Source organism: Osmerus eperlanus, chromosome 14, assembly GCF_963692335.1.
Source record: "Osmerus eperlanus chromosome 14, fOsmEpe2.1, whole genome shotgun sequence".
NCBI classification, from domain to species: domain Eukaryota; kingdom Metazoa; phylum Chordata; class Actinopteri; order Osmeriformes; family Osmeridae; genus Osmerus; species Osmerus eperlanus.
In genome coordinates, this window is record NC_085031.1 from 10,675,516 (window position 1) to 10,686,291 (window position 10,776).

Sequence of the window (10,776 nt, forward strand, 5' to 3'; positions counted from 1 at the left end):
CTGTTAAATTATGTGTCCCCTAAAAATGCTGTGTATTGAATGAAGAATGCACCAAAATCTATTTTTTACTTTATTTCCAGCCTTGTCTCTGGTTTCTTTTATTGTTATGCCGTCACAGTTGAGACGGAATATAGTGGAAGACATATCTATTACCATACAAACGCTCACAAAAGCTAGATCTTTTCGATAAAAAATTGTCATGTTTCCATGTTGTACCAACAAGCTATTGAACAACTACTGTTAATCATATATATCTGACACAGAAGTGCCTATGTCAGCTTTTGTTATGGTACTAGACATATCTCGATTACATTAATTTCAAAGAAACAGTGCCTCTTTTCATTTACTATTTAATTCCTGCTATAGTATAGTCTTTGTCTGCTAATCATGTTTCTATTTTTCTGTAAAGGAGTTAACTGACAGGATCAATGAAAGTGAAAAAAGGAAGGTCCATTTACCGTTTAAATGGTATTCAGTGCAGACTTAAGAGCTATTTAGGTAAAGGTTTTGTATGTGTTGTTTGTATATATTATGTTATTTGCCTCATAAATGGAAACTCTACTTCCCTTGATGCTTTTCTTCACACATTTTAAGTTGCAAAACCAGACTGTAAATCAAACCTTCGGTAAATTGTAAAGCCATCTGCAAAGGTACTGTAAAGATGGGGACTTCTTGGTGTGTTAGTCCCTGGCACTAATTGTTTTAACTTAATGGCAAGGAATAAACCTACAGGATTTTTTCTAAGACTATTTGAGTCGGCACCATAGACAGTCTATATGGTCGGCACCTGCTATTCTATGATGTGGTAATAGTTTCCAAACACCATCTCTGATATATAAAACAAAATGTGTAGGCTAAGAGTCTCCTTGTTTTAAACTGTTTTAGGTTTAAAATGTACTCAAAGCACTTGGAATGTGTGTTTAACGTCAACTGCAACTTTGGTTGTTATAGGAGTTGATGAACTGTATGAGGCAAGACAACCAAATAAAGCAAGAGAACAGTGACAATTTGGGTGTAACCAACCATTTAGGACAGTCCTGTTTGACAACAGTGGGTGTAAATCTCACCTGCTGTGTTAGTAGGCTGTCAGTTGATTCAGAATAAAAGCATGGAAAACAATTTATCTCTGAAAACGTTATCTTATTAAAGTGAAATGATCTTACTATTTCAACAAAGGGATTAGTATTAATTTTAATTGGTTGAATTTGTGTGACTTGAAAGAGTTCAATAATGTTGCATGTGCAACTATGTACCTAGAGGGCTGCCAGTTGTCAATTATTCAATTTATTAACCGGTTGACAATGCAATGCATAATTATTTAAAACTAGAAATTTGTCTGACATTTAGCCTACGTAAATGACGTACAAGGACAAGTGATGAAATAGCCCACGTGCAGCTATCCATCCCTGTACAGTGTCAGAAATGGGTGTGTGGAATACACAGAAACAAGGGCTTGTCCAGTTCATTGAATTAACATCAGGTTTCTCATGTTTCATACCATGTTTCTATGTTAATGCAAATACATTTTATACATTTTACAAACATGAACTTCACACTGCCTGAATTCGGTATTTCAATGTGAACAAAATGATTAAGGATTAGCCGATAGTATTGTTCAATAACACGTTTCAAGTGTATAGCCATTCGTAACAAGTACAGGCATTGGAATTATTTGGGCCTGCTCCTCTTGACAATCTCTAGCAGCCAATCCAAACCTCTTGTAAAAGTGGCTTGTGCTGGAATGCAGCTGGTCCAGCTGGAGCAGGGAAGGGTTGGGGGATAGGGGTGGGTTAGGTTGGGGTATCGTCTGTAGGGGGGAAGATAGTTCAGGGGGAACATGACTGGGGTGAGGGCTTACAATAACTTGGTGGCAACATATTAAACAATCTTTTATGTTTCAGACATGTACGTCAAACTTCTAAAATTGGCTGGATGACAATTTACCAAAGATTGTTCTTGCTGTGTTCCGTAAGAAAGATGACTAGTTATGATACAATGTCCCCATACCTAAAATCTTAATTGTATGTTATGAAGATTACACCCTGTTTTTCCCTTACATACAAACACTTCTGATGTCATACAGGTTGATCACTCCTCTATAAAAGCTTCATACTGAGATTAAAGAGTACTGGATGAGAAGTGGAATGTACAGTGACAGACAGCATCTCAGAACTTGTGGAGAAAATATATAAATCCCTGTTAAAAAGTGTTTACATATGTAATGGATTGTTTGGGGTTTTGGGATTGGTGAAGTTTCTTATTTAGTTTAAAGTTGTATTGATAACTGTAGAAGTGTAATTATATATAATTTAAACAGACCACAGGTTGATGACAACAATTCAAATGTTTAACAACTTTAGATTTGTGTTAATTGCTGAAAAAGCTATAAATATTTGACTGCAAATGTGTTATTCTAAAGTATATTAAAACTAACATGGAACAATGTTATTTCTCAATCAGATTCCAGAGAAACATTGCAAATATGGTTGGAATAAAACTGCTTGTGCTTCTTTTAATTATTGGTAAGTTGATGGAAAATATGTTTATGATTTATGCATTGTACTGACAACAACATTTTATATTTTCAATTCTACAAAATGACACTAATATGAATTGTTTGATCTGAAATAGATGTGGGAAGCTGTCAAGTGACACCTACAGATTATTCCACAACAACTTCTCCTACTCCTGTAGCTACTTCCACAACCACAGATGCTGCCACAACATCCACAGCTGATCCTGCAACAACTACAGTTGCTTCTTCAACTGACATCTGCTACAAATCAGTATTCTCACAATCTGTGTAGCTCTAATCACCCAAATACTTTTCTAAAATGAATCTTGTTTTTTTCTTGTTTAGTTTATAATATAATATGGATATGTCACTTTGTATTCATAAGTTATAACAAGGCCTTAGAAAATCCTCTTCAAAATGGCATGTAACTTTTGTTCAAATTTTGTGAAATAGTAGGCTATATTCTTTAGATCGATAATATGTTATAGCCTATATATATTTATTGATTATAATGCTTTCCAAAAAGTAAAATTATAGATATATCATACCAAACCTACAGTAGGATGAAGGATGTTGGATGAAGAAATCTTGAGTCTGTACATTGCACTGTCCCTTAGTGAAAATAGCTAAAATAATTAGTCTGTTTTACATAGAAAGATTCACAAGCCTTAGTTTTATTTTACTGCGACTGCCTTCATCAATAGAAAGTGTGTTTTGTATTTATTTGTGTTATTTTACTATTCAGGTAATATAAAAATAAAAAATCTGCTTTTCCCTTAAACTATTGACCCACTTGTATCTTCTTTTATTACACGGCTCTTCTTACTGTAATGCTGTAGAATGCTCCATTCACTTGAATGGGGCTTCCCAACGTTTGTGGTGAACTATTGGTCCATATTTGACCGTTGCTATGCATAATTGACCGCTGTCAAGGGAAGTGGCCTTTTTGCCTCCGATTCACGTCTTTCGTACTCCACAAGTAGTCCGGTAACTTATACACCCCAGTGCCACACCGGCCACCCCTCTGGCTCCGCGACTGCCAACAACCACAACAGTTGTGCCTGTGTGACAAACATGGCCACGCCCCCATCGAAAGTGCTTGGCCGACGTTCCCCGCACCTCCAAAAATGGCACGTGTTAAATTGTCTATTTGTGACAAAATTTGTTGTGCGGCTGTCGGCGCCGCCGGCGCTGCATGAAGTCGAAGACCTATTGACATACAAGGGCCGGGTTTCCCAGATTCGTTAAGAAGCTCTTAACGCTAAGAGCTTCTTAGGAGCGTTCTTAACGAATCTGGGAAACCCGGCCCTTGTATGTTTTATATTGAGTATTTCTTTATCAATAATAATGCTTTAACAATCACAATGTTACATGTATCACACCAAACCCTAAGCGCATTTAGAGTTTCTTTCAGAATCAGAATCAGAATAGGTTTTATTCGCCATGAAAGTTTGCACAGACAAGGAATTAGCTTTGGCAGGAAGGTGCATACATTTACATTTAGTCATTTAGCAGACGCTCTTATCCAGAGCGACTTACAGTAAGTACAGGGACATTCGAGGCAAGTAGGGTGAAGTGCCTTGCCCAAGAACACAACGTCAGTTGGAATGACCGGGAATCGAACTGGCAACCTTCGGATTACCAGCCCGATTCCCTCACCGCTCAGCCACCGCTCAGCCACCTGACTCCCCTACATTAAACATATAGGAATCTTAAATTTCAATATGAGGACTAACTATACTATGGGTACATAACTAGCAATATTAAGTGGAATTAGAATTAAAGTAAAATATACAATAGAATATCAAATAAAATATAAGTTGCCGTAATTTACAATATATAAAAAAAATACAAATATTACAAAATACAAATGGTACAAGATACAATTGTGTAATGCAGTGCAAAAAGCTATGTGTTTTATAAAAGTCATAAAAGTCAGTGTGAACCCTTGGCCTTGTTGAAGAAGCCAACAGCGGAAGGGAAGAAACTGTTTTTGTGGCGTGTGGTATTGGTCCTGATGGACCGCAGCCTTCTGCCGGAGGGGAGAGACTGAAACAGGGAGTGTCCAGGGTGGGAGGAGTCGGCCACAATCATCCTCACTCGCCTCAGGGTCCTCGAGGTGTACAGGTCCTCGAGGGTAGGCAGATTGCAGCCAATCACCTTCTCATCAGTTTCACTTGATGCTTCACCAAATGTTCTGGCTTTTATAGAACTTGCATGTGAACTTCAATAGCTAACACTTTCTAGTAAAACACATTTTTCTTACAATGATGTTGTTTGTTGAAGAAAAAACTTCCAGTTTTCCATGTGTCCTTACTGCACTTCACAACTAAAATGATTTCTGTGTTTTCCAAAGAAAGTCACAAGTACTCAACTAAACTCCTCCCAAAAAGTTCCTCCCCTTCAATAATACCAATCGGTATTATATTTTATATCGTTGGAAAGCCTGATTAGTCACCTTTACAAAGAGGTACAACTTGTAAGGATGGTGCATTCATGGAATGAGCAACACAGCTAACTGTGTGGGTAGCGGCCCAATTTTTTTTGCCAAAATCCCCAATGCAATGCAATGCAATATTCTTCTGTTGGTATTCACTCTCGTTTTGAGTTGCTTGGTGGATTGGATGATTGCACTCTCCCACAGTAATAATAAGGAATAATAAGGCACAGTAATAAGGAAAAAACAACACGTATTGGCGTATTTTTACACTTTATTCATTTTACGCTACTGAGGTCAGGGACCTCAGTAGCGTTTGGAAGATCCATACGCAACCACAACAGCTTGGCACCTCCTCCTCATGCTGGTTACCAGCCTGGTCACACACTGCTGTGGGATGGCATCCCATTCCTCAACCAGGATTGGTCGCAAGTCAGCCAACATGTTTGCGTTGGTCACTCTGGCACGTACAGCACGCCCAAGCTGATTCCATGAGGAGGAGGTGCCAAGCTGTGGTGGCTGCATATGGATCTTCCACACGCTACTGAGGTCCCTGACAGTGTAAAATGAATAGAGCAGTGTAAAATAAAGTGTAAAAATGCCCAATATGTGTTGTTTTTTCCTTATTACTGTGGGAGAGTGCAATCATCCAATCCACCAAGCAACTCAAAACGAGAGTGAATACCAACAGAAAAATATTGCAGGGGATTTTGGCAATTTTTTTCGGGCCGCTACCCACACGGTTAGCAGTGTTGCTCATTCCACGAATGCACGATCCTTACAAGTTGTACCTCATTGTAAAGGGGACTAATCAGGCTTTCCAACGATATAAAATACAATACTAATTGGTATTACTAAAGGGGAGGAATAATCGACTGAAATAACGTTTCCGAACTTTTTTGGAGGAGTTTAAATGAACTCCAGTGCTCTCTGCATCTAGTTTTATTGAACTACAACTGCCTTCATAATCAGAAGGTGTGTTTTGTTTTAATTTGTGTTCTTATTATATGTGGATTATTTTACTTTTCAAGTAATAAAAATACTATTTTGGACGTATTGGACTGGTTATCCCTCTATCTTTCACAATCGGTGTGACTGTCAGAGCTAGAGAACCCAAAGGACAAAGACACCAGACACATAAGGATTTAATGAAGGAGTAAGGATAGCAGGGAAAGATGACAGGCAAGGCAGGTAAGGGCATGTAGGCAGGCAAATTGGCAGGCAGTTAAGCAGGCAGACGGGAACCAGGGAGTGGTTACTTGACAACATGAGATATTGTTTTAAAGATAACAAAAGAAAGCAGCCAAGAGCGAAACTGACAAGGAAATACAAAAAACTTATCTGGAGATGAGTATATTAGAAGCCAAGGTAGAAATACTGCATGGTGATGGGAAGATGATCTTAAGGTGGTTTGACATCTTCTGAACATTTGTGAATTTGTCTGACATTCATAGATGTTACGTAGGAAGAGTGACAATATATGACACAGGTGCAGGTACTAAGCACTGTACTGTGCCAGAAATGGGTGTGTGATAAACAAACAAGGGTGTGTCCAATTGAATACTTTAACATGATGTGTCTTGCTTATTGCCTCGGAACGTATTTCTGTCATGTGAATATTAAGAAATGTCATGAACTGTGTACTTCACATATTCATTTAGAAGTGAAAATGTTTCAAATAATACATTATTCAGGAGGATTAACAGTAGTTGTACAAAACCTTGTTGGTACAACTTGGAAACATTAACATTTTAATCTTTCAGATATAGCATTTAACAATTACTTTGGGAAACGACAACTTGCTGAAGAATTCTCTTGGTGTGTCAAGATGGACTGATGATGATAATGTGATGTCACAACACGGAAGAGGGAAAGGTATGCCGTGACAATTCCACCCTGTTTTTCCCTTACATACAAAACTCTCTTCTGATGTCATACAGGTGGATACCTCCTCAATAAAAGCTCATGCTGAAGAGACCAAGACAGACTTGAAGAACACTGCTGGAAAGAAGAAGTTGACGAGAGAGCATCTCTGAATCTGAATCTGAATTTGTTGAATGAATATTTAAACTCCTGTTAATATTGGTAAGTGTTCAAATCTTTTAAACTGAATAGTTATCAGAATATATTTATAATTCTGATCATAAAGAAATTAATTTATGTGGAAAACATCTGTGTTAATGATATATATAAAGTGTATTTAGATGAATGAATGAATACAAATTAATATTGAGCTAAAGGTTGAATAAATGATCACCATTCCATGCTATCTTAAACTGACATCTGAATGACTGCAATTTCAATGTTGTTACTGGAATACATGATGCTTGTAAAATGTTGCTAATGTTTAATATTATTATGCTGAAAATACAAAGAAACACTAGATTTATGTGCAGGGGCGTCGTTATCCCCCTTTTATTGGGCCACGTGCCCCAGTATAAATCTGCTGTGCCCCAGTAAAATGTAAAGTTTGAGTTTTAACAATTTACTTTACTAGTCAGTGCATTAATTTAGGTTGATAATACCGGAAAAAATAAACGCAGTATCCCAATCAACGCTTGTAAAATCAAAGCAGTTTAACCGAAAACACAAACCGATGCATGTCAGCGCGCTCTTCTGAGCTTGCCAAATAGCCACTGCAGCACGCACACAGAAGTCCAGGTGTCGGACTTGGCACACACGTCAGAATTGAGGTAGGCTAAGAAAACATTACAAAACTAAAGAAAGTTTTTAAAACAATATGACATGAAGCTAAAAATAATGTGCGCTTGCATTAACTATAGATGTCCCTGCCAAAGCTGACATCAAACTTGCGTCCCTGAACTGTTGTATAGTGGGTTAAGCAAGGGGAGCTTCTATAGCCTAGTAGTGCATTGTGCGCAACACGCTTGGAAGAAAAAAAAGGGATATGAATAGGGGCCTGTGCCGCAGTAGAGTTTTATGTCTAACAACGCCCCTAGCTGCTTATGTGTCAATGAAGTTAAGTACACATCATTTATTTTATTTTTTTCAGAATCGAAGGAAACATTTGAAAAATGATTGGACAGAAAATGCTTCTGCTACTTCTAATTATTAGTAAGTGATTTTTTAATTCATTCTTATAGCATTGAAACCAGGTAAATCATTTATATTTTCAATTTCAAACGTTTGAAAATAATCAGCATTGCTCAACTTCCACAACTCTAGCTGTCCCAGGAACAACCACAGCATCTCCAACATCAACAGCTGATCCTTCAACAACCACAGCAGCCCCAATATCAACAGATGTTACAACAACCACAGCTGCTCCAACAACAACTACTGCTGATCCTACAACAACCACAGCGGCTCCTACAACAACCACAGCTGTTTCTACAACAACCACAGCTGCTCCTACAACAACCACAGCCGTACCTACTACAACCACAGCTGCTCCTTCAACAACTACAGCTGCATCTACAACAACCACAGCTGCTGCAACAACAACCACAGCTGCTTCTACAACAACCACAGCTGCTTCTACAACAACCACAGCTGCTTCTACAACAACCACAGCTGCTCCTACAACAACCACAGCTGTTCCTACAACAACCACAGCTGCTCCAACAACAACCACAGCTCCTCCTACAACAACCACAGCTGTTCCTTCAACAACCACAGCTGCTTCTACAACAACCACAGCAGCACCAGAAACAACCCCAGCTGCTTCCCCAACAACCACAGCTGCTCTTACAACCGCCACAGCAAGTGCTGCAACAACCACAGCTGTTCCTACAACAACCACACCTGCTCCTACAACAGCTACAGCTGCTGCTACAACAAACACAGCTGCTGCTTCAACAACCACAGCTGCTTCTACAACAACAACAGCAGCTCCAACATCAACAGATGCTCCTACAACAAACACAGCTGCTTTTACAACAACCACAGCTGTCCCAGCAACAACCACAACAGCGCCAACATCAACAGATGTCCCTACATCAACCACAGCGGCTCCTACAATAACCCCAGCTACTCCTACAACCACCACAGCTGTCCCAGCAACAACCACACCAGCGCCAACATCAACAGATGGCCCTACAGTAACCACAGCTGCTCCTACAACAACCACAGCTGCTCCGACAACAACCACTTTAGCTCTAACATCAACAGACGCTCCTACAACAACCACAGCTACTCCTACAACAACCACCGCTGCTCCTACAACAACCACAGCTAGTGCAGCAAAAACCACTGCTGCTCCTTCAACAACCGCATCTGCTCCATCAGCCACAGCTGCTCCTACAACAATCTTAGCTGTTGCCACAACACCCACAGCTGCTTCTACAATAATCTCTGCTGCTCCTCCAACAACCACAGCTAGTGCAACAACAACCACAGCCATTTCTACAGCAACCACAGCTGCTCCTACAACAGCCACTGCTGCTACTACAACAACCGCATCTGATTCTGCAACAACCACAGCTGTCCCTACAACAGCCACATTTGGTGCCACAACACCCACAGCTGCTCCTATCACAACCACAGCTGTCCCTACAACAGCCACAGTTGGTGCCACAACACCTTCAGCTGCTCCTATCACAACCACAGCAGTTCCTTCCACATCCACAGCTGATTCTACAATAATAACCACAGCTGGTGACACAGCAACCACAGCGTCTATTACAACCACCACAGCTTTTCCTATCACAACCACAGCTGTCCCTACAACAGCCACAGTTGCATCTGTAACATCAACCGCATCTACCACAACAGAATCAGCTGGAGGTTCCACAACAGCAATAGGCGGAGGTTCCACAACAACAGCCGGTGCCATAACAAATGCTGCAGGTGCCACAACAAAAACTTCTTCTTCAACCACAGCTGGTGGCACAATAACCGCAACTTCTTCTACTGCCACTGTTACTTCCAAAACCACAGATGCTGCAACATCAACCCCAGTTGCTACTACAACTAAAGGTCTTCCTACGACAAGTACATCTCACCCTATAACAGCAACAGCTGCTTCTTCATCATCCACAGTAGTTTCCACAACAACAGGTGCCTCAAAAACAACAACCAGTACCACAAAAACAACTACTGCTGGTACCACAAAAGCTACTACTGCTGTTGTCAAGACAACCACAGTTTCAGCCTCAACTGGCATCAGCTACCAGTTTAGTATTCTCACAATCTGTGTAGCTTTAATCATCCAAACACTCTTCTAGAATGAGTTTCTCCAAAAGTGGCATGTGTTTTATAGTACTTGTATAGTAATTTATATTATTTATTTTTAGTAATTACTTAATGTATTTATCAATTATAATGCTTTCAAAAAGCACAATGTTACATTTATGGTATAGGATAAACCTTGCTCAGCGCATTTAGACTGCCTTTACTGTTGATGTTTGACATGTTTCAGGTTTTTCTAGTCCCTGTGCTGTACCCTAAGGCACTTTACAACGAAAATCATTAGTGTGTTTTCCAAAGAAAGTTGCGCATCTTCTTAACCAAATGAATGTGTGTGCTCTTGCCTTCTAGTTTTATTTTAACTGCGACTGTCTTCTTAACTAGGAGTGTTTTGTATTCATTTGTTCTTTATTTTTATTGAATGAATGTTAATTTACTATTCACTTAATAAAATGTTACTTTGCAATTAGATGTATTGGTCCTCCATCTTTCTCTCACACTCTGTGCTATGGTCAGAGCTAGTAAACCCAAGCACTAGACACAGACTCCAGACTCGTACAGATTCAATGAAGGAGTAAGGGTTTAGGATGGCAGGGCAGGGTAACAGGCAGGGCAGGCAGGCAGGCAGGCAGATGGAAAACGGGGAGTGGTAACTAAACAACAGGAGAGAGATATC

General features: G+C 39.6%; 1 long non-coding RNA gene across 1 annotated transcript; it reads left to right on the plus strand.

The window, feature by feature from the left end:
- Nucleotides 1–2,066: 2,066 nt before the first annotated feature.
- LOC134033802 (uncharacterized) lies at nt 2,067–3,236 on the plus strand. The gene is made up of 3 exons (XR_009932169.1): nt 2,067–2,208; nt 2,461–2,522; nt 2,632–3,236. It is a non-coding gene; the product is annotated as an uncharacterized LOC134033802 (long non-coding RNA).
- Nucleotides 3,237–10,776: the final 7,540 nt, after the last annotated feature.